Source organism: Pan paniscus, chromosome 8, assembly GCF_029289425.2.
Source record: "Pan paniscus chromosome 8, NHGRI_mPanPan1-v2.0_pri, whole genome shotgun sequence".
Taxonomy (NCBI): domain Eukaryota; kingdom Metazoa; phylum Chordata; class Mammalia; order Primates; family Hominidae; genus Pan; species Pan paniscus.
The window spans coordinates 103,588,981-103,616,249 of NC_073257.2; the positions used below are offsets into that span (position 1 = coordinate 103,588,981).

The 27,269-nt window shown below is 44.0% G+C and overlaps 2 long non-coding RNA genes across 3 annotated transcripts in view; one reads left to right on the forward strand and one right to left on the reverse strand.

Moving 5' to 3' along the window:
• The window catches only part of LOC134731145 (uncharacterized), a 58,202-nt gene extending 32,757 nt beyond the window's left edge, over nucleotides 1-25,445 (reverse strand). The window contains exon 1 of the long non-coding RNA XR_010113269.1: nucleotides 25,303-25,445. This is a non-coding gene — a long non-coding RNA (uncharacterized LOC134731145). The remainder of the gene's footprint in view (nucleotides 1-25,302) is intronic.
• LOC117974688 (uncharacterized) lies at nucleotides 2,674-10,878 on the forward strand. 2 transcript variants are annotated; one of them, XR_010113268.1, is made up of 3 exons: nucleotides 2,674-2,815; nucleotides 7,118-7,347; nucleotides 10,753-10,878. It is a non-coding gene; the product is annotated as an uncharacterized LOC117974688 (long non-coding RNA). The 2 variants fall into 2 exon arrangements; XR_004664791.2 differs by lacking the exon at nucleotides 10,753-10,878 and adding an exon at nucleotides 8,209-9,671.
• Nucleotides 25,446-27,269: the final 1,824 nt, after the last annotated feature.

Here is a 27,269-nt window from a genome sequence, read left to right on the forward strand (position 1 = left end):
GGGTTTTGTCCTTGCACTTGTCATAAGATGACTGCCAGGATTCCGGATATTATCACAACACTTTCCCCTTGGAATTTATTGGCTACGACTGAGTCATGTGGCCACTCATAGATGCAAGGGAGGCTGAGTAAGCAAGTGTCAGACATAAAATTGATTGTATGCAGGCCAGGCACTGGGATTACACCTGTAATCCCAGGACTTTGGGAGGCCAAGGTGGGTGAATCACTTGAGGTCACGAGTTCAAGACCAGCCTAGCCAACATGATGAAACCCATCTCTACAAAAAAATACAAAAATTGGACAAGTATGGTGGCACACACCTGTAATCCCAGCTACTTAGGAGGCTGAGGCACAAGAATCAGTTGAACCCGGGAGGTGGAGGTTGCAGTGAGCCAAGATCATGCCACTGAACTCCAGGCTGGGCAACAGAGCAAGACTCTGTATCAAAAAAAAAAAAGCATTGATTGTATGCAGAAAAGAGTTAACATAATAGGCCTGAGACAGCTATTCTTAGGAAGACCTGCTTACGAGGTTGGCCCTCGGTTGGCATCTGGGAACTTGGATTTTGGGAGGGGCCCCACTATTGTCAAAACTGATAACCATGGTTCACTGTGCTGAAACTGTGCATGCAAACAATATGGTATGTGCTGAACACCTGCTTGTTTTTTCTGGAGGTCTGGAATGTTGGTATATACTAGGTAAAGGGTGCCTGTGTGACCAGCCCCCGTTAGAAACCCTGGGCACTGAGTCTCTAATGAGCTTCACTGAGAGACAACATTTCACATGTACTGTCACACCTCCCTGGAGAAATGAAGCGTGGCCTGCACGCTTCTCTCTCCAATAGGAGAGAACTCTTAGAAGCTTGTGTCTGATTTCCTGTAGACCTTGCTCCATGCACGTTTCCCCTTTGCTGATTTTGCTTTGAGTGTATCATTTTATTGTAATAAATCTTAGCCATGAGTGTGACTATATGCTGAGTCCTGTGAGTCTTCCTAGCAAATCACTGGCCTTGGGGTGATCTTGGGGACCCTGACGCAGACAGACACCATGGTCTTAGACCAAGCATGATTCATCTTCTGGGGACTGGTCACCTTGGGGTTCTGTCAGTGGAGAGGAAGAGTGGTATGGCTGTGGAAAGTGACACAGTGTCTGCCACACAAATTGGTATTTCACTGAAAGATGTACTTATCAGAACAATGAGGACACCTAAAGACATCTGTAGGGGTTTTGTCACTTGCAACCAGATTCTCTGACTCACTGTGATAAAGATGCTTATTACAATTTGAACAGAAATCCAAATGGTAAAACATTTTACTGATAATCTCATTCAAATCTACCCTCCTTGACCTCTTATTCTGTGGGAAAAAGAGACTGTAATACCGTGGAGAGAAAGTATGGGGAGGACAATTCCAAATGCCAGTGGCAGGATGGCCAGCATGATGCCTCCGGCCGGTAAGCTTGCCCTCTGAAGAAGGGTGAATGCTCCTGTGTTTGTAAATACTGGAGGCTCAGTGGATTGTCTTGAGAGGAGGGAGTCCTGATCAATTTAGTGATTGGTTCTTTTTTTGTTTGTTTCATTTTGAGACAAAGTCTCACTCTGTTGTCACCCAGGCTGGAGCACAGTGGTGCAATCTCGGTGCACTCCAACCTCCGCCTACCAGGTTCAAGTGATTCTCCCATCCTCCCACCACAGCCTCTCAAGTAGCTGGGACTACAGGCACACACCACCACACCCAGTTAATTTTTGTACTTTTAGTAGAGACGGGGTTTCACCATGTTGCCCAGGCTGGTCTCAAACTCCTGAGCTTAGTGATCCACCCGCCTTTGCCTCCCAAAGTGCTGGGATTACAGGTATGAGCCATGGTGCCCAGCCTCAACTGATTTGTTCTTACATTAGAAAATGAGCAGGAGAGCTGAGCCACAAATCTGTTTCCATGCTGATGTTTTCCCATCCTGAATAATCATCTGCCTGCCTGTGGAAAGGGAAAATGCAAACGTCTCCATGCAACTGAACACCCAAGTGTTTGCCATAGTATTAGCAAAACACAGCAGGGCCAAACATGGAAAATAGCCCCAGAGAATGCCATTTTGCTCAAGAAGACCTTGGAGGAATATCTGGCCTGTTCAAGCACTTTCCCTACCCTGAATCTCTTTGGCTATAATTTGCCCATTTTTAATCAATAATCACATTTCTGGGTTCTGGGGCTGAGACAGAGATCGAAGAAAGTGAAAGGCATGGTTCATGCCCTTATAGAGACTACATATAGCTAGACCGAAAACAGTGAGAAGCAAAACTGTGGGTGCTTTGAACTGTACATGCAGTGGGAATTAAGGAATGATGTAGTCAGGCTGAAGTGACCAGGGACGTTTCCTGGGGACAGGACTTGAAGATGAGTTGGCTTTAGACTAATGCTGGGGAGTGGGAACTGACCTGGGCAGCAAAGCAAGGCACAGAGGCAGAGATGAACTCTGAATGTTCAGGGCTCACCAGGGAGACTGGCTGGGGGCTTCCATGGGGAAGGAGAGGGAAGCCTGGTCAGAGAATAGGACAAGACCAGGGAGAGAAGATCTTGAGAACAGATGAAGGGCAGAGCGAGGAGTTTGAATTTGATGAGGACTGCCATCTACTGGCAGTTGATGCAGGCTCTTGGGCAGTAGTGTGGCCTTGGTCCCGCTGAGGTGGGCAGGGGGAGCTAGAGACAAGGAGAATCTCTAGGAACCCCCAACCCTGAAACAGAAGCCTGAGTTTCAACTGGAGGCAGGAGAGGAGAGTCAGCGAGAACGAAGATGGACAGACTGGGGAAACATAAATGAAGGTAGGAACAGCGGAGCTCGAAGAGTAAATGCAGAGAGTGGACACAGAGGCCAAGAGGCTTGGCTCCAGGGCTTTCTTCCTAGGAGACCAGAATTTCCCCTTGTGCAGGCTGAGGACACATACAGATGCTCCTTGTTCCCATTAAGCCTCACGCTGACACCCCAAGATGGTTAGGAAGTGGCTTGGCAAGGTCCCTCCCAGGCCTTTTGGAAATCTCCATGAAGGAGTGTCTGTCTCTCCTTCCCCACCCCCTGACCCACCCCTTTCTCTTTCCCTCTCTCCTTCTACCCCTCCTTCTCCTATTTGAACTTTCTGGCTTCTGCAGGAAAAGCAGCCACAGTTTCCTCCCACTGCCCACCCCCACAACCCCTGCCCCAATGCTTGGAGGACAGACCCATCCCCTTGCTGGGTTCAGGAAGATTCTAAAACACTTCGGCCTGCTGCTTCCACCAGCCCGGATCCAGCTGCATCCCCAGAAACCTGTCCAAAAAGAAGGGTTCAGATCACATAGGGAGCTCCTCTTGCTCTTCAAACCCCCAAGCTGCTGCTAACCAGCTTGTGGAGAGAGGGGATGAAGCGAAATTTAGGGCAGGAAGAACATGAGCCTGCTAGCATAATCCACTTCTATCGCAAAGCGAGCGGGTATGCTCAGGCCTGCGGCCAGGTACAGGGTGCACAACCCTCTGTCAGCCCTGCTGTGTCTCCTCAAGGGGACAGAGCTGTCTTCTTACATGTGTGTGCATGGGTGTGTGCGCACACATCCACACACACAGGAACGCACCTGACATTAGGAAAAAGTCATTCTAACCCCCTAATTGGTCTCAATGGACTCCTGAAGCTGTAGATGGGAATTTGAAAGCCCAGATCAGCACAGAAACCAGCCTTAACCAGTTGGCTGAGCCATGGTCAAGTAAATTAATAAATCCTGGTGCCTGGAAAATCTAGATCTCAGGAATAATGGGGTGGGGGGAGGAAACTGGTTCTGCCTGTAGAATGCAACTGACCAGCACAGGCTGAGATCTTTTTGTTTGTTTGTTTTTGAGACGGAGTCTCAAACTATCACCTGGGCTGGAGTGCAATGGCATGACCTCGGCTCACTGCAACCTCTGCCTCCAGGGTTCAAGCGATTCTCCTGCCTCAGCCTCCCAAGTAGCTAGGACTACAGGTGCGTGCCACCACGCCCGGCTAAGCTTTTGTATTTTTAGTAGAAACGGGGTTTCACTATATTGGCCAGGCTGATCTCAAACTCCTGACTTCATGATCTACCCGCCTTGGCCTCCCAAAGTGCTGGGATTACAGGCATGAGCCACTGCACCTGGCCCAGGCTGAGATTTCTAAGCCCCATCCTTTGAGCAGCTAGCCTCCCAGAAGAACCATTTCCTACCACACACAGCGCTCTGCACACTGGAGGCACTCCACAAACACTGTGCAAGGGGCTGTGGATTTTCCTGGAGAAGGCTCTAAACCACCAGTGGTCTTGGCTGCAAGGAAGCAGCCTCTCCCACTTGTAATTTATCCAAGGCCATTTGGTTAAGCCAGGAGCCCCAGAACAGCCCACACCTGCAAGGTAGGTGATGTTTATGGCAAAACTTACAAGTAGGTGTACACCCTTGAGGTTTCTTTCCAAAGCAGAAAGGTTGGGGGATGTGACCAGTGTCTGGAATTTGCACCAAAAGTTCTGCTCTCCTTTGAGACTCTCTCCCCCATATGTACACATATGCAACACACATAAACACAAAGTCACGTATGGACATATGTACACACATCAACATAGTCATGTGTACACATAATTACACACTTTCTTCTTTTTTATTCAAATTTTTTATTAATTGTAAAGATGGCAGACTCTCTGTAATAGGCCAGATATTACAGAGATGATTTTTTTTAAAAGTAATCATCTCAATCCCTTAACACAGCAGTCCCAACCTTTTTGGCATCAGAGACCAGCTGTGTGGAAGACAATTTTTCCACGGATGGCGGGGTTGGTGGAGGATAGTTTCAGGATGAAACTGTTCCCCCTCAGATCATCAAGCATTAGATTCTTATAAGGAGTGTGCAACCCAGATCCCTCGCATGCGCAGTTCACAATAGGGTTCACACTCCTATGAGAATGTAATGCTGCTGCTGATCTGACAGGAGGCGGAGTTCAGGCAGTAATGCTCACTGGCCCACTGCTCACCTCCTGCTGTGTGGTCCAGTTCCTAACAGGCCAGGACCAGTACTGGTCCATGGTCCAGGGGTTGGGGACCCTGTCTTAACATAATCAGTGTTAGCAGTTTGCAGCATATCCTTCTGTATCTTTCTCTGTACTGATGCAAACATATATAAACATTCATCAAAAAATGTTACATCTAAAAATAGGATTATTACTAAACTTGTTTTTCAGCAATTTGCATCTTTAACACTGTATCTGGGGGATTCTTCAACTCAGTACATATGGGTCTAACTCTTCCTAATAGCTGAAGCACATAAGCACATCTACTTATGCTAACACAGACACATTGTATACATGTGCACACACCCCACCTCATCCCACACCACATCATCCCCAAGGCTATTGATACTGGCACTGCCCCTGCCCCTAGCCCTAACCTGCAAAACATGAGGTTACTGCTGTGTGGTTACCCCTCACACCCCCTCTTCCAGACCACACTGGCTTGACTCCCATAGGAGGGTTAAGATGGTGCACTTGGCCCAGGCTGTGCTTCTGAGTGGGCTGCTCTTGTCGTATCCCCACCCCCGACTCAGACCCTCAGGGGTAAAAACTATCACCTGGGAACATGGACCAAGCTCGGGGCCAGGCAGACATGCTTGGAGGGGGTTGTGGTAAGGAAGGGAAGGCAGGAAATCGGTCAGCCCAATAAGAAGCAAGGGGTGTCCTAGAACAGCAGACCCCCAAGCTGAGGCATTGGCAACCTGTGTGCCAGCCCTGCCCTGACATTAACTCACTGTGTGACCTCAGGCAAGCCTTTCCCTCTCTGAACCTCCTTTCTTCTTCCATAAGATGAGCATGTTTGCAGTGAGGCCCTTCCAGCACAAACACATGGTTTGGTCAGTGAGTCCTGCTTCTCCCTCGGTGCTGGGAGCTCCCTCTCACACCAATGCTCCCGTGGGACCCTGCTCCCTGCATCCTCAGAGTGAGGGGAACTGGAGGGGAGCTGGTGAGGCAGAGCAGAAGCTGAGCCTGACCAGAGAGGCAGGCAGGAGGCTGCCCTGGAGGCCAGATCCAGATGAGGGTTTCATAGGCCTGGCAAAGCCTCCCCTCCTTCTAAGGCAGGAAGTGCTTTTGCTGTCCTTTGGAACCATGCTGCTCAGTAACTACACCTGGGAACACCAAGCACTTTTTCTTCTTAATTAAAAAAAAAAAAAAAGTAATATTTCAGCAGGCCCTGGGCACTTCCTGTCTTGCTAAGTCAGTACTTGTCTGATCTTTCCTGTTGAACTGGGTCCCTTAGTGCAGCATCTACTATTTACTTACTGCTGTATCCCCAGGATCTAGGTAATACCTGAGATATACTAAATGTCCAGTAAATATTTCAATGCCTCGCTCACTGATTCTGATTACAAATGTGATACCCTCATGTTGTTTTTAAAAATCCCCAAAATAGATAAAAATGATTAAACTTAATAAGTGGAAAGTTTTCCAAAATGCTATTCTACAGGCCTCCCCATAAGTAATCATCATTAACAGTTTGGTGACATGCTCCTGTCCCACTCTTGTACTGTTGACATTTTGAACCAGATAATTCTCTGTTATAGGATGATTGGCAGTATATCTGGCCTCTGCCCACCAAATGCCAGTAGCTCTCCCCCAGTTGTGACAGCCAAAAATACTTTTAGACATTGATAAATGTCCCCCAGCAGACAAAATTATATCCTGCCACTCCCTCCTACTCCCCTGTGTCCCACCCCTGTTGAGGAGCACTCTATATACATCCACAGAGTGAAAGTAAAGTTGAAAACAAGTAAACAAGGGCAAGAAAGAGGAGATAGCGATACATAGATGTAGGTATCAAAAACTGTTTATAATTGGTTAAATGTAAATTAATATTCCTGTTCTCTGATTTCCAGTCTTGTGTGAGCCTTGTTCAATTATTCAATCTTTATTTCATTTCCCAAATATTTATTAAATACCTATGATGTGCTAGGAACTATGCTCATAGATATATTTTCAATAAACTTATTATAACTAAGTATCTACTTCAGCCCCCGAAAATGAAGGTAGGGAGTGGCAACAAATCCCCAGGTTCTAACTGGTTACACCTCAGTCTCTTACGAGTCCATCACTCTTAACTCTGACCAGCTCCCGCATACCTCCACCTGCCATATTGGTCTGCCATGGTAGGCCAGGGAGAGAGAAAAAGGAAGAAAAGAGAAGAGAAAAGAAAAATGTGTTGCCTACTGCCCCTGCCTTTATTGGGATGGACAGCTGGAGTAAACATCATCCAGAAAGACTGGGACTCTGGGTCCTCTCAAACCCAGCACACCCGCACCACGAATACCAGCCCCCAGCAAGAAACCTCCAAGCACTTGGTGAGTATTCATCGCCTAAACATATTTCATTTCCAGTCTTGCCCAACTGATCTCAGCCTTAACTGTTTAACTGGGCTGGTCTCTGAGCAGACTCTGTAGCTGCCCTGAAATCAGGTTACTGGCACAGCCTGTAGATATTGACTGATTCAAAGATTACAGTTGAGCAAACAGGAGCATGTTAATTTTTAATTTCACTTTGTTGATAAATCGGGCTTCCTCTTTGTCCTATAACCGATAATTACCTGGCCAGAAGAAACATGCGATACTTGACCTGCAATGAAAGTCCACTTGTCTGGCCTTCCTGGCCCTAGCTGGGTTTTTCAAAGGAGCTCCCATACTGGTTTGGCCTCAGTCAGCTGTTAAAGAATTGAGGGACTTCTGAGTTGCGCAACCCTGAGTCAATGTGAGACCCAAGCTGAACAGCATGGGACTCTTAAGAATTAAAGTGGAGACCTAAGGAAGATCTTTGAGGTTTGGGATTTGGGGTAGGAATGGGGTTTTTTTCTAACAAAGGAGAGACTGTGACAGAGAAAGTGTTTCTTTCATGGCTTCCAGTTCACACTAAGTCACCCTCATTCTGGAGCCAAGGTTGTTCTCAAAGGTGACTTTACCACAGTAAAACATGAGGACAGAAAACAGTAGCCGTGTGTCCGCCTCATCACACAAGAGCCCTACTGTTTGCTAAGTCTCTTAGTTCACACAACCGTGGTGCCATCCTGGGAAATAATTACCAGTACTCCCATTGTATGGAGAAAGAATTAATTTGCAGTTTATATCTCTAAAGGGTCCAATTACTTCATATAGAGATCTGTCGCATTGTTTTTCTCTTCCTTTTTTTTTTTTTTCCCCTGTTGCTTTTAGGGGCCAAAGTGGTTTCAGTTTGAAACCATGATGAATTTAACATAAATCAAGAAAAGCAACAGAAGCAACTTTTCCCATCTGGAATGGAGTACAGCCTTCTATTTTATGCTATTTGTCTACCCTGTCACTAACTGCAGAGAAAACGTTCTAAAAACTGCCCTTTGTAGCCTCAAGCCATTTCCCTAGGGATGTTTGACTTTAAAAAAAAAAAAAAAAAGAGCCAGAGAAATAAAAAATGTGGTCAGAGCCTGAGTGGTTTTAAGTCAAAGACCTACTGAGCAGGGATTCATTTAGTGGGTTATTTTAAATAATTCAATCCAGAAAAAATTGGTTGAATATATATGCCTCACCAATTTCATTCACAGATGTTGGCAAGTGACTGAAAAAAGGAAGGGAAACTTTGTTCAATGCTCGGAGATGAATGTACCAAATTATACAATCCCTGCAGAATTTGAGAACTGGAAGGGGACTAAGAAATCAGTTAGTCTAGTAAGTCAGGGCTTGCAATCTTTTTCTGGGGAGGTACTTCTGAGTTCCCTTACATTTTATGATCATCAGAGACACAATTCTTCATACAGCTAGAGAGGCGAAGGTGGGATTTTATTGAGCATGTAATGTTATCATCCGCCTACTTTGAGGATTCCCAAGTCTTCCCATTGCCTATGGGAGTATTTCTGTGGGACATCAGTACCGTGGATTCTTCTCCACAAAGGTTTCCAGGGTCACACCTGTTTAGGAAATGCTGTGTGTTATATCCAACTTTGGATATTTGCAAAGTACACCTGCATAATAAATGCTGTTGCACTGAGTGAGAAGCCCTGGAATTTTAAAAGCCTCCTTATTTTTGCTTAAGCCAAGCCTCCAATCTTATTTTATGATCATATCATGTAGGATATAGCTACAAGTGACAGAAACCCTGACTCAAAACTGGAATAAACAATAAGGACTATTTGTGACGATTTACAAACCAGATGTTCAGAGAGGTAGGACAAGCTTGGGAGATTTGTGTCCATATTTTCCTACTCTAGCACCCTCAGTGTCAGCTTCATCTTCAGGCCAGTAGTGGGATGACAGTTACAGGCATCACGCTCAGGCCTGACAGAGGAAAAAGAAGGATCATTTCTTCACTTGGCCTCTCTTAGGAGAGAAGTTTCCCGCAAGCTCCCTGGTATACAATCAAGTCTCATTGGCCAGAATCTGGTCACATATCCACTCATGAACCAATCACTGACAAAAAAAAAAAAAAAGGCATTTTTCCTCTGACCAATCCCTCTCAAGCTGGTGGGCCAGCTTCCCTAAGCATGAAGCTGCATGGAGGAAGAATAGATTCCTGAACAAAACTAGAGCTCTGTTAGGAAGGCAAAGAGAATGGGTAAGCAGCCAGCATTGTTCACTGTAACTGTAGACACCTTTTTACACCTAACACCCTGTGGTGGTTAATTTTATGTGCCAACCTGACTGGGCCACAGGGTGCCCAGACATTTGGTCAAATGTTATTCTGGGTATGTCTGTGAGAGTATTTCAGGATGAGGTTGATATTTGAAGTGGTAGTGTTTGAAGTGGTGGGCTGAGTGAAGCAGACTGCCCTCCCTAATGTGGGTGGGCCTCATCCAATCAATTGAAGGCCTGGATAGAACAAAAAGATTGAGTAAAAGGAATTCCTCCCACTTGACTGCTGGAGCTGAGATATTAGTCTTTTCTAACCTTCAGTCTTGTACCAAAACATCAGCTTGTCTTGGGTTTCAAGCCTGCTGGCTTTTGGACTGGATCTTACACCATCAGCTCTCATGGTTCTCAGCCCTTTGGACTCAGACTGCAACTGGACATTGGCTCTCCTGGGTCTGCAACTTGCAGACTGCAGATCTGGACTTTTTCAACCTGTAATTCTTTAAGATGAGTAAACAAGTAAGTACATAAAAACATAACTTATTGATTCTGTTTCTGTTCTCTGAAGAACAGAGCCAGTAGTCTGTTTCTGACTAATACACAACTATATTAACGTTCCTCAGATCTTAAGTTCCTCCAAACACTTTGGAAAATGCCGGAAAGCTTTCTTAGGTAGAGGCCAAATTTTCTCATATAGCATTCAAAGCCCATTATGCTTTGGTTTCCTACTCTTTTCTAGTCTCATGTACTGTTCTAGCAAACAAAATGTTATTTCAGACTCTTGCGCTTTTACATGTACTAGTCTCTCTGCTAGTTGCCCCTTTCCCATCTGTCAAATGTGGAAACATGGGAAAGTTACTTAAGCTCTGTGCCTCAGTTTCCTTTCCAGAAAATAGAGATCATAGAAATAACTACCTCATTGGTTATTATGAGGATTAAATGCCTGCATGAACTTTGAACAGTTCCTGACACACGGTAAGTGCTAAATACACGTTAGAGATCGTTCTGCAATCCCACTGCACTTTGTGCATCCCTCAATGAAAACACACTCCATGCAGTAATAAATGATTTTCTTGTACATATATCTCTCCAACTAAATCACAAAGTCTTCAAAGACAGGAATATCATATTGTTCCTCTTTGATTCTCCCAAATTTAGCACAATATGTGGTTCTCGGCTATGATCAACAAGTGCTTGGTGAATGAATGGCTGAATGATCTTCACACCTAAAGAAACTGAAATTCCAACAAGGTGAAATAAGTTGCACGTCACATAGACAGACAAGAAATGCCAGCACTTGGAATCCAGGTATCCCAGTTTCTGAAACCAGGAGCTCCATTTAGCACCTAGAAATTGCTTCCCACTTGGTGACAGCATTCTTGTAATTCAATTCAACAAGTCTTTCTTAAGCACTTACTATGCATCAGACCTGGGGACTGGGGATGACGAAAATTCAATCCATGCCCTCGAGGCATCAGGCAGCCATCTCCTGGACCTAAACCTCCAGCTGGCCTCCCTGCCTCCAGACCCCTACCCCTGCCACTCATTCTTCAAGACACCATCAGAATTACTGCTTGGGCTTACATGCCCCAAAAGCCATAGCCTCTGGGAATAATGCCCACATTTCTGGTCTGCCACCACCATAATCCATCCATAATCTAACTTCATCGTATTAGTCCATTCTCACACTGGTATAAGGACATACTGAGACTGGGAAATTTATAAAGGAAAGGGGTTTAATTGACTCACAGTTCTGCAGGGCTGGGCGGGGGTGGGCCTCAGGAAACTTACAATCATGGTGGAAAAGGAAGCAAACACATCCTTCTCCACATGACGGCAACAAGGGGAAGTGCAGAGTGAAGTGGGGGAAAACCCCTTATAAAACCATCAGATCTCATGAGAACTCACTCACTATCATGAGAACAGCATGGAGGTAACCGCCCCCATGATTCAACTACCTCCCACCAGGTCCCTCCCACGACATATGGGGATTATGGGAACTACAGTTCAAGATGAGATTTGAGTGGGAACATAGCCAAACCACATCATTCCTCCCCTGACCGCTCCCACATCTCATGTCCTCACATTTCAAAACACAATCATGCCTTCCCAACAGTCCCCCAAATTCTTAAGTCATTCCAGCATTAACTCAAAAGTCTAAGTCCAAAGTCTCCTCTGAAACAAGGCAAGTCCCTTCTGCCTATGAGTCTGCAAAATCAAAAGCAAGTTAGTTACTTCCTAGATACAATAGGGGTACAGGCATTGGGTAAATACACCCATTCCAAATGGGAGAAATTGGCCAAAATGAAGGGGCTACAAGCCCCATGCAAGTCCAAAATCCAATGGGGCAGTCAAATCTTAAAGCTCCCAAATGATCTCCTTTGACTCCATGTCTCACCTCCAGGTCACGTGAGATGCAAGAGGTGGCCTCCCATGGCCTTGGGCAGCTCCACCCCTGTGGCTTTGCAGAGTACAGCCCCCCCTCCCAGCTGCTTTCATGGCTGGCGTTGAGTGTCTGCAGCTTTTCCAGGCGCATGATGCAAGCTGTTAGTGGATCTACCATTCTGGGGTCTGGAGGACAATGGTCCTCTTATCACAGCTCCAATGGGCAGTGCCCCAGTGGGGACTCTGTATGGGGGCTCTGATCCCACATTTCCCTTCTGCACTGCCCTAGCAGAGGTTCTCCTTTAGGGCTCCACCCCTGGAGCACACCTCTGCCTGGACATCCAGGTGTTTCCATACACCCTCTAAAATCTAGGCAGAGGTTCCCAAACCTCAGTCCTTGACTTCTGTGCACACACAGGCCCAACATCCTGTGGAAGCTGCCAAGGCTTGGGGTTTGCACCCTCTGGAGCAATGGCCTCAGCTGTATGTTGGCCCCTTTTAGCCACACTGGGACAGGGCACCAAGTCCCAAGACTGCACAAAGCAGCAAGGCCCTGGGCCTGGCCCAAGAAACCATTTTTTCCTCCAGGGCTATGATGGGAGGGGCTGCCGTGAGGATCTTTGACATGCTCTAGAGACATTTTCTCCATTGTCTTGGTGATTAACATTTGGCTCCTCATTACTTATGCAAATTTCTATAGCCAGCTTGAATTTCTCCTCAGAAAATGGGTTTTTTTCTTTTCTACTGCATCATTGGGCTGCAAATTTTCCACTTTTATGCTCTGTAACCTCTTGAATGCTTTGCTGCTTAGAAATTTCTTCTGCCAGATACCCTAAGTCATCTTTCTCAAGTTCAAAGTTCCAAAGATCTTTAGAACAGGGGCAAAATTCCACCAGTCTCTTTGCATAGCAAAAGTGACCTTTACTCCAGTTCCCAACAAGTTTCTCATGTCCTTCTGAGACCACCTCAGCCTGGAGTTTAGTGTCCATATCACTATTAGCATTTTGGTCAAAGCCATTCAACAAATCTCTAAGAAGTTCCAAACTTTACCACATCTTCTTGTCTTCTGAGCCCCTTCAAGTCTCTAGGAAGTTCCAAACTTTCCCACATGTTCCTGTCTTCTTCTGAGCCCTCCCAACTGTTCTAGCCTCTGCCTGTTACACAGTTCCAAAGTCACTTTCACATTTTCAGGTATCTTTACAGCAGCACCCCACTACCTGCTACCAATTTACTGTTTTAGTCTGTTCTCACACTTCTATAAAGACATACCCAAGACTGGGTAATTTTTAAAGAAAAGAGGTTTAATTTTCTCTGCCGGGCTGTGGAGGAGGCAGACTCAGGAAACTTACAAACATGGCAGAAAAGGAAACAAAAACATCCTTCTTCACATGGCAGCAGCAAGGAGAAGTGCAGAGCAAAAAGGGGGAAACCTCTTATAAAGCCATCAGATCTCATGAAAACTCGCTCACTATCACAAGAACAGCATGGAGGTAACTGCCCCCATAATTCAATTACGTCCCACTGGTCTCTCCTATGACACATGGGGATTATGGGAACTACAGTTCAAGATGAGATTTGGGTAGGGACACAGTCAAACCATATCATTCATTTACCCACACAAGCTCATATCTGACCATCTGACCACTGCCAACTTGACCCTTCTCACTGTGGGTCCCTCACAAACCACACAGCAGACTTATTTCCATCTCCACCCCTCTGCTCATTTGGTGCCTCCTGTGTGACAAAGTTCCTTTGTTTCTCAACCTGTAATTGGTATGACCTACTTCACTAGCTTGGGATACAAACATAGTCACACTTTGTTTTTCAGTTCACTTTTGGAGGTCCTATATGTGCCTATTAGAACTATGTTTCCCTCTTTCTGTTCTCTCAAAATTGTATAAGAATTCCAGGGACTTCTTTTCGTCAAATGAAATGACAACTTAAAAATCTAATCTGGTCACTACTGCCATTGCTTCCTGCTGCCTCATGCAGTTGAAGCCCTGCCTTTGCTAGCTTAGGACATTTGTCTGCCCTGTGGTTATGCCCTTGGCCCGGGTCCTGACCCAGTTTGCAGGTTTCAGCTCCTCTAATCACACCTGTATGCTATGCCATGTGCCCAGAGCTTGATGCTGGTGGCTCCCACAATCATCATTAGGGTTTGGGTTAAGCCCAAGTCACAAAGCCAGACACCCTTTTCCCCCACAGTAACTCCCACTCTGAAGACATTAGAGTAATTTTCTGCCAATCATTCCAAGGTCTTGGCTACCCCAGGATACACTCGTGACATTCCTCTCACTTCCAAACTCCATAAAAGGAGCCTGTGCTCCTGTACTTTCCTACCCAGAAAAATCCTGAGCCTCTTATGCAAGTCAACCCAACTTCTGCACGCTGCAAACCAAAGGGAGAAGCAGTTGCTGTTAAGCCACAAAAGAAAATAAGTCCCCATTACATCTTTTTCCCAGACCAATAGGTGTCTTCTTATATTTGCTTAACTAAGAGATACCATTTGAGCAACTCTTCATAAACCAAGGTAACCCAATGTGTCCATCTTCTCAAAGGAATGCTGGCAGTTTCTACTCTAAGTTGTGGTTTCTGTAGGTTGTTTCCTACCCAGTAATTTATTGCACAGTGATCTCAGGTTCAAGGTCTAGAGAAAGTCCACAATAATATCTCTTCTGAAATTCCTATAGCATTTATATATATAGTCCATATCTCAATTTGTTCACTTATTGAGCAAATACTTATTGAGCACCAATTATGTACCAGGTCCAGGCAATGGGTATGCAAAGCTTAAAAGGCCACAGCCTCTGTCTCCAGAGCCTGCCAAACTAGAGGATTCTATATTGGTCTATGTTAGTCAGTGTGACAGTTGCCAGTGTGCTGGGCCTGCAGCTAGAACACTAGAAGGCCAGGCAGCACAGGGCACTGCAGTACCCCACTTGCCCTCTTACAGTTAATCTGGTGGATGATAAATAAGGTTGCAACTTTATTCAAATTGCAGCGCAAGCTCTGCCTTCATTACTGTTACCTCTTTCTGCTCTCTAGCCAGTTACCACCTCTTCCATTTGAAAGGACTATGAAAAAGGGTCTCCTGCCTTCCTACAGAAGTACTTGCAAGTTGGCCGGGCATTGTGGCTCACCCCTGTAATCCCAGCACCTTGGAAGGCCGAGGCAGGAGGACAACATGAGCCCAAGAGTTCGAGACAAGCCTGGGCAACACAGTGAGACACTGTCTCCACTAAAAAAAAAAAAAAAAAAATAGCCAGGCATGGTGGCACATGCCTGTAGTCTCAGCTACTCAAGAGGTTCAGGTAGCAGGATTGCTTGAGCCCAGGTGTTGGAGGCTGCAGTGAGCTATAATTATGCCACTGAGCTCCAGGCTGGGGAACAGAAAAAACCTTATCTCAAAAAAGACAGAAGTACTTGCAAGTGATAAAGCTGAAAGCATCTTAGCTGAGACATGCACACTAAGGGTTGGGTTGGATTTCTGAAAACTATGTAACCTGATATATTCATCAAAAAATTAATTCAATTCCATAAATACAGCAACTGCTGTATTTATACAGCAACTGCGATACGACGTGGTAAGTAGTCAGGTTCAATTAACACTGTGGATTTTTCCTGTTTTTGCTGAGACTAACAATAATCTTAATATACAATTGTTTTATAAACATAAATTCCTCTTTGAATGAAGAAGTAAAAGAAAAAAGTATGTCTGGGAGTAAGTGGGTACCTGCCTGTAGAAAAGATAACTATTTTAGTTGAGTGAGAAGGGGAGATACTCAACATCAGTAAAATATTCCCCTGGCTTAAGGTGGCCTTGGTGGAGGAAATATTACAGATTTCCAAGTGAGTGAGTACAGAATCCAGGAGAAGGAACCAATAGCGCTTAGTGACTGCGGAAGACCTGAACTTGAGCTCCAGCCAGAGAAGACTCAGTTTCACCAAAAGCTGGGGCTGAGCAAACTCGCTGGCCAGACTGGGAAATGAGTAGAATGCATACAGCTGGGCCAAGCTAGACTTTGGCGCATGCCTGCAAATTGCCTTTCTGCACATCACATATACCCTGAAATTCCTCACAGGGTTGTAAAATTTAGCTCTGGGTCATATGCTTTAGAAGAGTCACTGCAAAACTAGTTTAAGGGGGATGGAGGAACAAGGAGCCCTGTCTTAGCTCTTAGGTCACAGACTAAAGAAGGAAAAGGCCTACTTTCCTTTAGTGACTGGAAGTGGGACTGACCAATGGTGAAAGAGGTAACCTCCCATTTGAGGGTGTCCTGGGTAATGTTATCATCAAAGAACTGACCCAGAGCTAACATCAGAATCCTATGTCTAGCAGAGGGAACACAAGGTCTCTTATAAGGAGCCAGTTGGGAGGGGACGGTAAATTATACTGCCCACCTTGGTGGGCTCCCAGCCAGCAGGTGAGGGTTGCAGCCTGGCTCTCCTCTTAGTGAGAGGTCCCCCCAGTTCCTTCCTGGGGCTGAGTTGGCTGGCATCTGTGGGCTGAGAGTGAGACCTTTGAAGCAATGCACAGTTCTGAAATCTTAGCTTGCTGTCAAGGTGGTCCCTGCAAAGGATACCTGGAGCAAGGACTGGCTAAGGGCGTGTTGACGCCAAGCTTCCACGGAACCCAGACAATGAAGGGAGAGGACACTTTTGTCCATAGACATCATCTGGGGAGTCAGGATGGTCCAGTTTTTCAAGCCATTCATGGAATTGAAAGAGAAATGTCTTGGGAGTGATTGGTGGGTGGTTCTAAGGATAAGAGATCACAGCATTAGGAGAAGGAGAAGGGTTAAGAAGTAATCATTATTGATTGTCTACAATGCGGTGGCTATTTTATATACACATTATCTCTCTTAATTCTGACAAAATTCTATAAAGGGAAACGTGACCTTTTTCACTGGACAAATAAGGAAGCAGATTTAGAGAGAGAAAGTGAGCTGCCCATGCATGCTAGCCGGTGACAGGGTCAAGATGCAAAGCCTTCTCTTGCTTTCAGCATGGCCCATGTTTTTCCCAACAACAACAAAAAGATATTAAATACCTGCTATGACCACAGCATAGAGCTGGGCCCTGTGGGCACACACAAATAGGTTCCTGCCTCACAGGCTAAAGGGAGAAGCAAGACCTATAATTATAGTGGCTGTAAACTACTAGCAGTTAAAATAATCAATATTAACAACTCTTCAACCTCTCACACCCTTCTCCCCTTGGTCACTAGTCTGACTAGACTGGCCTTCTTTTTGTGTGTGTGTTTGTTTGTTTGTTTGTTTGTTTGTTTTGAGACAGGGTCTTGCTGCGTTGCCCAAGCTGGTCTCAAACTCCTGGGCTTAAGTGATCCTCCTGCCTCAGCCTCTTGAGTAGCTGAGATTACAGGCGTGAACCACCGCACCCAGCTAGACTGACCTTCCTGCAGCTCCACACAAGTCTAGCTCATTCCTGCCTCGGATTCTCTGCATCAGCCCCTCCCTCTGCCGACTATGACCTTCCCAGCTTCATGTCACCATCTCAGAGTCCTTCCCTAGCCTCCCTTACCCGCTATGGGTACACCCCTCAGCCTTTCCTCTTTCCTGGCTTTATTTTCTTCCTAACACTTAAGAGCAAGCTTTGATGTCTAATTGTCTGTCGGGATCCAAGGCCTGGCTTCAACACTTTCTAGCTGTGTGATCTGGGACAAATTACTAACTCCCTGAGCTTCCGCTTCATATTTGTAAGCAGGTAATAATTTTATGTAGCTCAAGGGATTTTTGTGAGGACAAAAATAGAATAATTCATGAAAATACTTAGAGCAGTGACTGGCACATAGAAAATGTTTAATACATGTTAGCTATTATTGTTGATTTGTTTGTTTGTTGTGTTTCCTCTTTACTAAAATGTAAGCCCCATGAAGGCAGAGACTTTGTTCATCATGAGATCCTCAGGACCTGGCACATAGTAGGCCTAAAATAAAGATTTATCGAATGAATAGCTAACTTTCTGTGTCCCAGGAATGGCTTATTTTATTTAGGCCTCACAATAACCCCACGAGGCAAAAACCATTGTCATCATTTTACAGATGAGATTCAGAGAGGCGACATACATGTCCTAAGACTAAAAAGCCAAAAAATGGAGATCCAGGCTGCAAACCAAGTAACTCCAAAGACAGCGCCATTACCTGCTATGCTACACCACACGACTCACAGTATCATACTTTGGAAGCGTCCACTGAGCACAGGAGAACCAAATACTATGACCCTGGATCTGAGAGTGCTACCCTGCTGTGGTCACTCGGAGCTCTCTGTACAGCTCAACCATTTCTTGGTATTGGTGCCCAGCCTGTGTAACACCCTTCAGTGATGGACAACCTGGAATGGTGCCATTCCCACACATCAACACCGCCTGCAGCCAAGCTTTTCTTGAATTATCCCAATCCCATCTTCAGAGAAGAGAGTCTCTGTAGAGTCCCACTGTACCAAGTGCCATAGATGCCATTCCAAGGGTTACTATGGAGAGCCAGACTCTGCCCATGGGATAATGAGAGATGAAGGTGACAAACATCAGTTTAGACCCCAGTCACAAGGTACAGATGCAGGACTCACTGTAGCTTGTTCACCATCAGATCCCCCAAACCTGGCACAGTTCTAGGAACTTGTAGAGGCTCAGCAGATGCTTGCTGAATGAGTAAAAGAATCGCTGAGTCAGAACATTAAGGTTTGTTTCTGTCTCTATCACTAGTTAATACGTGACTGAGGCAAGTCATTTCTCCTCTTTGAACTTCAATTGCCCAATTATGAAATTGGAAAGTTGTACCATATAAGTTGTTCTATGATACTAGAGATTCCTCAAGAAATATTTTTCACTAAAAAATGAAAATTCTAACTTCCTGGGAATCCATTCGTCTTTGTTATTTGGGTATAAATTTGATTCTGCATAAATTTAATTTGAGAAAAGTGGGGGAGATCTCATTAAAATGGTTGTGAACTCCTGAACCAAATAATCTATAGTATTCCATCAAGCTCTGATTTTTTTCCAACTTAATTTCCTGGGTTATTCATAGCCTGTTCCAAAGGGATAATGAAGTCTAACTGAAAAAAAGTGAATTTAATTTCCACTTGGCTCCACCTCCAGGAAAAATTGTGAATGAAACTAAGATAGGTTCCCATATCCTCTGTACATCTCTCATTCTGACACCACCCAGCCTAGACATGCCATTGTGTTGCTGGGCCAGTAAACAGCAAGAGCATAATCCTGACACACACCTTCACATCAAATCTGTTTTTTCATCATATCCCCCCATTCAAGGTTCTTAGATAAGTGGAACCAGTAAAATATATATAGATGTATTTAATATTTTAGAGATTTGTTTTAGGTATTGGCTCACGATTATGGAGGCCGTGAAGTCCCACCATCTGCCAACGGCAAGCTGAAGAACTAGGAAAGTCAATACTGTAATTCTGTTTGAATCCAAAGACCTGAGAATTGAGGGGATGGAGTCAGGGAGAGTGTAAATCCTAGTATCAGTCTGAAAGCAGAGACCCAGGAGCTATAATGTCCAAGGGCAGGAGAAATGTACATCTCAGTGGAAGAAGGGAAAGCAAATTTGCCCTTCTTCCACCTTTTTGTTCTATTCAAGCCCTCAGTGGATTGGATGATGCCCACTTGTCACCAATAGAGGGTTGTGACTGCAAGTTGTTTAGGTTCTTGGTGTTTTGAACAAAGAATTGGACAAAAAGCTCAGCAAAGCAAAGAATAAATGAAGCAATACAAGAATGAAAGCAGGGATTTATTGAAAACGAAAGTACACTCCACAGTGTGGGAGCGGACCCGAGCAGCCGCTCAAGGGCCCAGATACAGAATCTTCATGGGTTCAAATACCCCCTAGAAGTTTCCCATTGGCCACTTCATGCTCACCTCATGTAATGAAGTGGTAGCCCGCCATCAGTCTGATTGGTTGTGGACAGCAACCATTCAGAGGCTGGAGTGAAGTTACAAAGTTGCAAACAAAGACTTAACCCCCACTTAGTATGATTTGTTGTGGACAGCCAATCTCCCATCTGCCACCTGCCACAAGAAAAAGTCAAAGGAAGTAATTTCTGGTCCTTTTGTTATTTAGGCGTGGAAAGTTAGGGTTTTCCTTTCAATTTAGTTCTAGGAAGTCAGTGTGAAACAGCCTTAGGTTCCCTGCCTCCAGACCCTATTCTCCTGCCCCACACCCACATTGGTGAGAGCCATTTACTTTGCTCAATTTACCAGTTCAAATGCTATTCTTTTCTGGAAGAGAATAGCATTTGACACACCTAGAAATAATATCTTACTCACTATCTAGGCATCCCTTAGCCCAGTGAAACTGACACAGAAAATTGAACCATCATATCCCCTCAGAACCTATTAATGTCAACTAATCTGTTTGACTAACAGAGTCATGGTAATGTCTTATAGGACTGGTAGGAATCAGTCATCTGCTAAATCCCCTAGTAACCAAGGCCCAGAGCAGGAGGTGATTTGCCTGTGGCCACTCCACAATTTGGCAACAGAGCCAGAATCTAAATCCAGGTTTCCCTGTTCCTAGGCTCCTTCCACTAGACCAGCAGTTCTCACCTCTTGCTGTATATGAAGATTGCCTGGGGGGCTTTGTAAAGTATTATATGTGGGCTTCACATCCCCACAGAGGATTCAATTTGTCTAGAGTGGCATCCAGACATTACTAATTTTTAAAAAGATTTTTATCAAAGTATACTATGGTCTGAATGTGTCCCCATAAAATTAATATGTTGAAACATAATCACTAATGTGATAGTATTAAGAGGTGGGGGCTTTAGAAGGTGATTAAATCATGAGGGCTCATGAATGGGATTAATGACTGCTATAGTTTGGATGTTTGTCCCCCAAAACCAAATGTTGAAACTTGATCACCAGTGTTGGAGGTGGGGCCTAATGGGAGGTGTTTAGGCCGTGGGGTTGGATCCCTCATGAATGGCTTAGTGCCATCCTTATGGTAACGAGTGAATTCTCACTCTATTAGGTCCCACAAGAGCTGATGGTTAAAAAAAGCCTGGCCCCTCCCCCTCTCTCTTGCTTCCTCTCTCACCATGTGATCTCTGCACACACTGGCTCCCCTTCGCCTTCCCCCATGAACGGAAGCAACTTAAGGCCTTACGAGATGCAGATGCTGGTGCCGTGCTTCTTGTACAGCCTGTAGAACTGTGAGCCAAATAAACTTCTTATAAATTACCCAGCCTTAGGCAACAGTACATGGACTAAGACAGTAACCCTATAAAAGAGGCCTGAGTGAGCTGTTTGCCCTTTCTCTCTGTGAAGACACAGAAAAGGCATTCATGAGGAACAGTCCCTCACCAATACTGAATCTGCCGGCACCCTGATCTTAGACTTCTCAGCCCCCAGAACTGTGAGAAATAAATTTCTCTTGTTTAAAAACTACCCTGTCTAAAGTAGTTTGTTAGAGCAGCCCAGACTAAGATAAAACATAACATATATACAGAAAAGTGAATTACAAATGTACACATTAATGAATTTCCATACTCATGAACCCAGATCAAGAAACAAAAGATCTCCAGAACCTAAAACTCACACGAAAGATAATCATTACCCTGATTTCCAATATATAGATTACTTTTGTCTATTTTTGTACCTTATATAAATAGAATATACAAAATGTCCTATTTTACATCTGATTTCTTTTGCCAAAAATTATGTCTGTGAGATTCATCCACACTGTTTGGTGTGGTCATAGTTTTTTCACTCTTATTGCAGTATAATATTCCATTGTGTGACTACAATTTGTGTATCTACTCTATTGTTGATGGACATTTGGGTAGTTTCCAGCTTGGGGCTATTACAAATGGTATATATTCCAGTAGATATATTTTGATGAACATCTTATATGCATTTCTTTTGAATAAACACTTGGGAATGGAATTTCAGGTGACTGCATATGCCTACATTCTTTTTTAACAGATATTGTGAAACAGTTACCTAAAGTGATTGTACCAATTATACCCCCATACTAGAATTGTGTGAGAGTTCCAGTTATTCCACATCTTCACCAGCATTTGCTATCATCAATTTTATTGTTAAGCCATTCTGGTGAGTATGTGAAGATATTATCTTGTTTTCAGTTCCCCTGATGATTCTAATGAATAACAAAGGATCAGAACCTCAGCTTTATCCCTACACTCATGATCACTTGGGGCTTATGAAGATAATGCTCTTCCTTCTTTATCTAACTCAGTACTTCATGATATTCTACAGGCCAACCCAAAGTGTTAGGCCACAAAAATACTTTTTAAAAATTTTTTTATGCAAAAATTAGTTGGTGGATAACATTTTACTTAAAGTTCTCCAATGAATTTTTCTTATATTTTTGGCATGCATGGCTGTTTTCCACTAGTGACTGCTAAAAGTCAACAGAATAAGCAAGTAACAAATGAAACAATAGCATCTTCCAATCCACACATGGAATTCAAGAATATGTCTTTTGCTTATGTAAATTTTTTTTTGGAAACCACAAACATTTCCTGCTAAGTATACAAGTTCCTTTGTGCCTAAGAGTCCTAACGTCCTTCATCCTGCTCTTTATGTGCCATGTGATCCTCCCCCGACTATAATCAATTATAGTTGTAAACACCTGACCCAAGCTGGGCCAATCTGATTCTCTTTCTGTCTCTCTCGGAAATTTAGAATTAAGACTTAGAGGCTGATTCAATTATTTAGAGCCATGCAAATGTGTGAAAATGGAACTAGAATTGGCAATGAGTTAGCTGAAAGCCAGATAAAAAGCAAGTGTGACATTAGCATGAACAGAGCTAGGGTTGTATAGCTACAAGACAGTATGAGAGAAAAATTAAATATGGGTTGCACAAAATAATTTCAATCTCAAAAATCCAAATTATTTTAGTTCTCTGGTACCAGCGAGGACTAATTGAGATGGATGCCTGCCACCTCTTGTCATTGAATGAGAAAGACATGGAGTCTGAAATAGATGACCAGACTCAGAAAAAAGAAGCCTCTTAGCATGGGAAGGAGAATAATCCCCAAAAGGTCCTTTTGGATAAAGATGATAAATAGAAATTAATGGTTCAGACTCCACTGATACTAATTTATCATGCATCAAATATTGATTTTGTCATGATATGTTGCACCATCTTTGTGGTCTATTTTAATGCATGTAAGATTATAAGCTTTCATCAGTTCATCTACAATCATTGTCCATTTAATATATATATTTTTTCCTATACAGTTTTAAATTCTCCAATCACATAGCTCTTTGGTACAAGCCTTCAAACTTAGAGATGAATAATATAGCACTTTGGGAAGCAAGGTGGGCGGATCACTTGAGGTCAGGAGTTCGAGACCCTGTCTCTACTAAAAATACAAAAATTAGCTGACTGTGGTGGTGCAGGCCTGTAGTCCCAGCTACTTGGGAGGCTAAGGCAGGAGAATTGCTTTAACCCAGGAGGCAGAGGTTGTAGTGACCTGAGATCATGCCACTGCACTCCAGCCTATGTGACAGAGCAAGACTCTGTCTCAGAGAGAAAGAAAGAAAGAAAGAAAGAAAGAAAGAAAGAAAGAAAGAAAGAAAGAAAGAAAGAAAGAAAGAAAGAGAAAGAAAGAAGGAAAGAAAGAAAGAAAGAAAGAAAGAAAGAAAGAAAGAAAGAAAGAAAGGGAAAAGAAAAGAGTTACGACAAAATCCGTAATGTCCCATTTAACAGCTCATTGGTTTATTTTTGATAAATGTCTGTATCAGTTAGGATAGGCTGGGTTTTGCTGTGGTAACAAAACTCCAAAATATTACTTAAACAAAAACGTATTTCTTGTCCACACTGTATGTTTGATGTGGGTTGGCAGAAGGGTTGTACACCTCATAGCAACCCTGGGACTCCAGTGAACAGAGACTCCACCTCATCGTGGACTTTCACGAACACTGCACCATAGGGAAGGAGATGAAGATGATCATACACTGACTTTGAAAGCTTCTGCTTAGGTTTCTTTGGCTAAAACATGTTATGTGACCATACCTTATCAAAGGATACAGAGAACCAAAATATGTGCAACTGGTCTTAGCAACTAACACAGTATGTGTGATTTAAAATGTTCTACTGTGTGCTTATCATACAATTAGCTTTCATACTTGGTAAGTTGTTTCTCATTTGTGTGATGGAATTAAGCACTCAAGAATTCTTTACTCAGCTGCACTGGCACCTGAGTTCATTTGAAAACTGCTGGCCTAACCCATAGTGGGAATTCCTGTTAGATGAGAATTTACTGGGGGCCGGCTGAGGCCCACACATATCACACCACACAGGCAAATCCCGCTACCAGACCTGAGGCCAGTCCTCTTTCTAGACCATGGTGTCACTGGAATATTGGAAATCTGGGCATTAGCTTGAGTTTTGGAGGGGTTGAAACTGCAAAAATGAAGCAAAACAAGTAGTCTGCTCTAAGGGGAAAGAATCTAACATGGTGTTTAGGGTCTTGTTTAACCTAGAGTACCTTGGTATCACCACACCCTGTTGGGGAGAACGCACAGTGTTATGTCACGAATGAGCTGTAAGTCTTTAAAAAGCCATCTTTCTTTTCTGAGCTATAAAATAAACAGGTCAGAAAAAAACAGCAATTTTTTTTTGAGACAGTGTTTCACTCCGTCACCCGGGCTAGCGTGCAGAGGCATGATCCTAGCTCACTGCAACCTCTGCTTCCCAGGCTCAAGCGATTCTCCCACTCAGCCTCCTGAGCAGCTGGGACTACTGCCACGCACCACCATGCTTGGCTAATTTTTTTTAAATTTTTGGTAGACATGTAGTCTCACTATACTGCCCAGGCTGGTCTCAAACTCCCAGGATCAAATGATCCTCCTGCTTCAGCCTCCGAATATGCTGGGATTACAGGCATGAGCCACCGTACTGGGCCAAAACAGTAATTTTTAAGTGCAAGACCCTTTACAGAAATAAATCACATTCAGAGTCCCAATGTATAAGACAGATACAAAGGGATTCCAGAATGGAAGGGCAGCCCCACATCCTCATAGACCTCACACTAAACAGCAGTCCCTAAAACACCTTCACATAGACTCTGTAGAGCTCCAGGGAGCTTGGTTTTAAAATGTCAGGATTCTGTAACCTCTAAGATCTTTTCCTGTGATTCTGTTGTTCTAGCTTTAATGTCAGCATTTCCTGGTTCCAAATCCGAAGAAACAAGTGAGTACGCACAATGCTCCTTCCCTGGCCCAAGGCTGAGCCCTGCCTGGGCCCAGTCCCATCACTCCTCCATGGCACCAAACGTCCCTCCCTGGCCTACTCCCCAAGTGTTGAAAATCTTTACCATTTGCAGTCCGAAAGATTCATGCCCAGGACTGTCAATAGCACCGACATCCTTTGCCTCTGCTTGAGAAAGAGCAAGCCATGTCTGTGCATTGGAAATCTCACAGGTCAATGCCCTTCTGCTTCTGTGTCCTGGCTCCATTCCTCTTCTCACCTCATCAAGTGCTGTTTTTCGTCATCCAAGTGTCATGAGTGTTGGTGAGTTGCAGTGGAAGGAGGCTCTCATCCTGTCCAAGAACCCCTTGGTAATTCTCCAGGTAATTAATGAGGACTCTGGGGGACACTGGGAATGCCTTTGGAATGTTAAACAAAGTGGCTTTTATTCTGGCTGCCTTGCTGCGGCTTCTTCCTCATAATGAAGGGGCCAATTGTGCAGTTGGTGGGTGTATCTGAAACGCCCTCTGCCACCATGGCCCTAGGCTTTCCTTTGGCCTGTTGATTTGGTCTCATGTCAGGGTGTTTCTGGCAGAAGAGGGACAAGACCTTTATTTTAAGGCTCATAACAACCAAGAACACCCTTTCCATCATCAGCATTTAAAATGCTGTATTATTTGCCAATAAGCCATGTCTTTATCTAGGTCACTTGCCTTGTCTTTAACCTGAGCCATCTCTAGCTTCTTGCTACTCTAAGAGTGGTTTGGACCATAGGAATCACCTGGGAACTTGCTAGAAAGGCAGAACCTTGGGCCCCACTCCAGACAGACTGGATCAGAATCTACATTTTAATAAGATCCCCAGATCATTGCTCTAGTCTAGACAACTACAGAAGTTTGAGTGACTTGGTCAATGGCCAGAGCCCAGGTATCTTGGAGAGGCACATTGTTTGTCAGAGAGCACTGGTCTGGGAGTCAGGAGACCTGGCTTTCCATTCTGAGTCGGCCACTAACTCTCTGAGTGGCCTTGGCTAAATCACTTATCCATTCTGGAATCTTGGATGAGCTGGACTCCTGCCTCCCCAAGTGCTTGCTCTCAAGACAGAAAACAGAAAGGTATGCTTTCTCCCGCATGCTGATGACATGATTTGATTGCCAAACACTTAACAGACAATTGTCCCTGAGACCTAATTTCTCTCAGGAGCTTCAGAGCAGCTACCATAGCTTTTTGTTTTGTTAACTGTCTCCCAGCATTTAATTGTTTTATCACATTCAATGTCTCTCTATGGCAACTCACTTTGTTAAGTTCCCTGAAGGTATCTCTTTGCACTTGAGTTTTTTCAGTTTCCAAAAGATGAGTCATCATATCTGCCTTGCTTATCACACAGGGCTGTGCTGAGAAGCCACTGAAGCAGCACCTTAAAAAGTATGAGGTGCTGTCACATATACTGCAAACTGACAGAGTCTTTCTGGGAAGGCCATTTAGTGACATGAGTTTTTTTAACCTTTAAAATATGTACACCCTTTCCAGAGAATCATCTGATAAGCCCTGGGGGGAAAAAATCATGGAGGAGTGCAAAGGCTGTTAATCGCCACAGCGTTATTAGCAATGGTGGAAAAAGTCTAAACAACCCAAATGTCCAACAACAGGAAACTGGGTAAATAAACTAGTAAATGATGATGTCCCATAACATAGAATTCTATGAGCTATTAAAAATGCTGCTGAATGAGTATTGAAAGATGTGGAAAGCGATTGGTGATTTCTCACCAATTAATGAAAATATGCTGAAGACTGTATTATGGATTGTGATCACATTCCAGTTTGAGAATAAAGTATATAAATATTTATAGGAAAGGGGCTGAAAGCATCCATATTGTTTGTTAATACTGATGACACACTGTTGATTATAGGTAGTTATATTTTCCTCATTTTGTTTATCTATATTTTTAATTATGACAGTGCAATATAATTTTCAAAAGGAAAACATGTTTTTGAAAAAGGAAGGTATAGCAACATTCCTTAACAATTAGAAGCACTCCAGCCTGGCTAACATGGTGAAACCCAGTCTCTACTAAAAATACAAAAATTAGCCAG